The sequence below is a fragment of the Eumetopias jubatus genome, unplaced genomic scaffold, assembly GCF_037043125.1.
Source record: "Eumetopias jubatus isolate StellerSeaLion01/CBP00866 unplaced genomic scaffold, mEumJub1_p1.0 scaffold_2, whole genome shotgun sequence".
Lineage (NCBI taxonomy): Eukaryota > Metazoa > Chordata > Mammalia > Carnivora > Otariidae > Eumetopias > Eumetopias jubatus.
In genome coordinates, this window is record NW_028274808.1 from 159,008,599 (window position 1) to 159,013,290 (window position 4,692).

Genomic DNA, 4,692 nt, shown 5'->3' on the forward strand with positions numbered 1-4,692 from the left:
CCTCGGGGCCCCGCCCCTGCCCGTGACAGCCTCCCATTGGCCCGGCGTCCTCCTCGGCGTCGTGACGTCCTCGGGCAGGTTGAGGTGCGGCTCGCGCCCTCCTCCCATTGGACCCAGCGCCCCGGGGAGGTACGGGGCCGCGTGACGTTCCTCTCCTCGCATCCTTCTCGCGCTCCACGCGGCTCCTTCCTCCCGGGTGTCTGTCCACCGGCCCGAGACCTCACGGCTCCGTTGCTTCTGCTCCCACCCGCGTCTTCTGCCCTAATATCCGCGCCGGCCTACGCTGCCCCTAGCCTGCCCTAGGTGTCAAATTAGTGGGAGCGCGGTGGTTACGTGGCACTCGCTGTGGGAACCGCCACACCTAGCCCGGTGCCGCACGCCCTCACGATTCTCGGTGCCGCCTCGAACGTGTGGCCATCTGCTGAGGGCAGGGTTCTTGGAGAGTCAAATGCGATTATTTAAAAACAAATCTCTGAAATGGGACTTCGGAAGTAACAGACGAAAATCCTCTAGACTCTGTTTTAGGTATTATTTGTTTCCCTATAATTATCCCCAGACCGGAAACATTTAAAGCCTTTCCGTTTTGCATGTTTTATACTGCACCTATCTTAGACTGGTCTCTTAACATGTTTGGCTTTTGAAATTAAGTGTTTGCGGGTGCTTGGGTGGCTTAGTCATAGCGTCCAACTTTTTTTGCGGGGGGTATACAGCGTCCAACTCTTGATTGTGTCTCTGATCATGATCTCAGGACCCTGAGATCCAGGCTCACGTGGGGCTCCAAGCTGCTTAAGAGTCTCTCTCTCCTCCCTTTGCCCCTCTCCTAGCCCCCAATCCCGCGCTCCCTTTATAAATAATAAGAATAAAAATAAAAAAAGAAATTGCTTAGGAATTTTGAAGGGTGGGTATTGGGGCAGACAAGAGTAGAAAACAGGAAAGGACGGTTGTTGGTTGGGCTTGAAAGTATTTGTACGTCTGATACACAAAAAAAAGTTGAGCTATTTAGTTATCAGAAGTTTGAGTGCTAACCATGCCCCAAGCAATAATCTAAATACTTAATGTAAATGCACATACATTAAACCTGTACTTTGTGAAGAGCTATTCAAGTTATCTATTAAACCCTGGAACAAGAAACGAATCCACCAAAACAATCTGTGGCAAAGTGGGCAAACCCACTTTGAGTTCACTGAAGATACCACCTTATGTAGTCAGGTAGTAAAGTTTTTGTGCATGCTGTTCTTCCTGTGATTAACTTCCTCTGTTCTACCACTGTAAACTCCTACTCATACTTCGAAAACCTGTTCAGGCCTGACCTCTCAGAAGTCTTCCTCCAACACCCCTCTTACAGCTGCTTCTCTTGGTGTATAAGTAACCAGGGTGCCTCCTACACAGTTTGGGGTACAAATGTTATGCCTCTCAATTCATCCCTAAAGAGCAAATGCTCAAGACCTCACAAACCTGTCATAGGTGTATCCCAGAAGTCCAAACTATCCTACCTCCAACGCCTTCTCCTTTATGCATACAGGATTTTCTGTGCTTAAGAGGTATCTGAAAGGAAGTCTAGCGACTCAGTCTAATGGCTGAGGCAGAAGGGTAAATGTGGCAAAACTGGCCATGTGTCTCTGATTCCTGGAAGGTGCTTGGCTTATTTTCTGGGGTGGGCCACCCACAGTCCAGAACTCTCTAACAGGAAGTGCTCCTGGCCAAATTCCCGGTGAGATGAGGCAGTGAGGATTAATGGATTACAGCTACAAGAAGCCTAGGCACTAGCTGCTGCATGTGAGGTGGCTCAGGGGTTAAGGCAGCAAAGCCGTTTACAGAAGCAAAGTAAAGTAAACAGACAACGTGCCTTGTCCCCATGGGGAACCTGTCCAGTAGGGTCAGTGCAGAGTCAGAATCTGAGCCTGAGTAAGGCCCGTCCAGCCTGTCCCAGTGCCACCTTGATTCCATGGACCTCAGGCTCTGCCAGTTTGGGCCCCAGGTGTCAGATTTCAAAGTAATGAGTTCTTTGCAGGATCTGGAGGGCTAATCAGAACCTTGGCTTCCCCACGCTGAGGGTTTAGAGCCATCATCGTTCTATCTACCTTAAAAAAAAAAAAAGTCTAAACACATAGATTTCCTGATACATTTCTTGGTAAACAACTGGAGCTACCTACTTGACCCCCTATCCAGTAAGGATGTGAGAGACTCAACAATTCCAAAATGGTTTTTTAGTTTAGTTTAGTTTTGTTTTTGTCACAGCCTATATAGATATAGTCTCACTCTAGTGTATCACTGGTAGCCATCTTTCTGGTGAAGAAACCCTACCAAATACGTGTTACACTGTCTTCTAATTTTTTTTGATTCCTACCTCCTTACTCAGTCTTGAGCTTTTAGATGGTAAGATTATGTTTTTTATCTCTATATCCCTAGCACCTAGCAGATTTTCCTAACATGGTAATAGTGGTAGCCATAATTACGGTAATAATAGTAGGAATAAGTCACTATCGAGTGCTTGTTCTGATCCAGGCAGTGCACTGAATATGTTATATGAATAATCTTACGAGGTAGGTACCTGTATCCTCATTTTTATAAGTGAGAAATCTGAGACTCAGGTCAAGAAACTTTCCCAAAATTACACAGCTAATAAGTGGCAGAATTGTGCTTGATACCTCTTTGTTGAATTTAACTGTGCCCTAATTACTGAAAATCAAAATATATAAAACCAGCCAATTATTAATGGTGAACATTTCCCTTACTCGTTAGAGGAAAATGCCCTCTCTCCACTCCAAGTTCCCATTGAGAGGACTGTTTCCTGGCTCTCTCAGAGATGTAACCATTTTACCACTGATGTTATAAAGTAAATTTAGCCAGAGTAACATAGAATACTGGGCTTAGCTCTGCCACCTTTTTTTCTTTGGGGAGATATAGCCCAAGGGAGAATTAATCTCTGCTCCCTCCCCCTCATGGGGGGAGGGGGTGGCCTGTCTGCTCTGAACCCAGGGCTGCTTTCGAGCTGATGGAGACAGCTTTTGATTCTGGAATTCAGTATTAGCCCAGCACACCTCTCTCTACCAGACCTAAAGTCCCTCCTTCCAACCTAACCACCTGTCTCACTCTGTTTTCCTCCTCAACTTTTCAGAACTAGTGAAGAGCCAACCTGTGTCCTGGGCTCCCTTTGAGAGCTCTCCTGCACTCCCAAATCATTAAGGGGGGGATTAAAGCTTTTTACTTTAAACAGTCCACAGAGTAAAGACTGGCTAGGGAAGCCAGAACAGGGAGTGATAAGAAAGAAGCAGAAACCAAAAACTTCATGCTAAGAGTCAGCTGAAGATCACTCAAAATTAAAGAGAAGATGCTGGGCAAATTAATGTGTAGATAAATGACAAATAGCTATTTACAACTTGCTTGACCTCCTCGACACTTTGATGCACTTCCACTATCTGAAATGAAGCGTACTGCTCCCCATGGGCACGCCAAACCCTTCAGATGATAGGGATATGGGCCTTGTAGGGGACCTCCCCTGGTCGGGAGGAAAGGGAGATGCCCTTCCAGGCCCATTCTCTGACTTTCTTAGATTTCCGCAAACAGGCTGACAATTCAGGAAGACTGCCAACGACCTGCTTCACTCTCACTTCTAGAGCTATCTGCTTGCGTTCTCCATCTGGGTGTTTCACAGGCATTTCAAACAAAGCATGAGCAAAACAGGTCTCTTGATTTCTACCCAAAACCCTGTTCCTTTCCTCATCTTCCCATCTCAGTAAATGGAACCAGTACCCTCTTGTTAGGTTCCGCTAATTTCCTCCTACCCCACATCCAATCCATCAGCAAGTTCTGTTGTCTCTGCCTCTAAAATAGATCCTGAGTCTGTTCACCTCCTGCTAGCTCCTTGTCCAAAGTAAGCACCTTGGCCCAAGTAGGTGTTATGTCTCACCCGGACTCTTAAAAGAGACTTCTAATGTAATAGCCTCCCTGCTTCCATTCTTGCCGATCTGTAATCTAACCAGCAGCCAGGTGAGCTTTCAAAATGAAAATAAGTCATTTCATTCCCCTGCTTAACATTATTTAATGGCTTCTAAATGCCCTTAGAATAAAGTCCAAAGTTCCTCTCTCTGAATTAAAATTCTGTGTCATATAACCCCTGCCTTCTGTGTGACTTCATCCCTTGGCTTTCTCTACCTCATGTGCCATGTCCAACCAAGACTGTTTCCACCTCAAGACCTTTGTCCAGTACTTGTGACTCTTTTGGATCACTCTCTCTTCAGATCTTCTGGTCACGTAGGGTAAATATCACCTCCTCGGGGGAGACCTTCCTGCCTACTTCCTTCAGTCTGAAGTAGGTCGACCCCTCCCTCCCTCTCCTCCCTCTGGTCACTCTGTCTCACCTTCTTCTTCTTTTTTTTTTAAGCTTTTTCATTTTTTTCATAGTATTTATCACTATCTGAACTTATCTTGATTTGCTAATTGTCTACTCATTATATTTATTATCTGCATTCCTCAACCAAAGCGTAAGCTCCATCAGGGCAGGAATGCTACCTGTTTTGCTCACTGATTTCCCAAGGTCTAAAATAGTGCCTGGCCAAAGAACACTCACTGATACAAAGGAAGCATTAGTTTAATGAAATTTTGAAAATGAAAAGAAAAGACAAAAACAAATCTAGACATAGACATATTCTGGCTCAAAAATACAGATTTCTGATCTTGTCATAGCTTCAT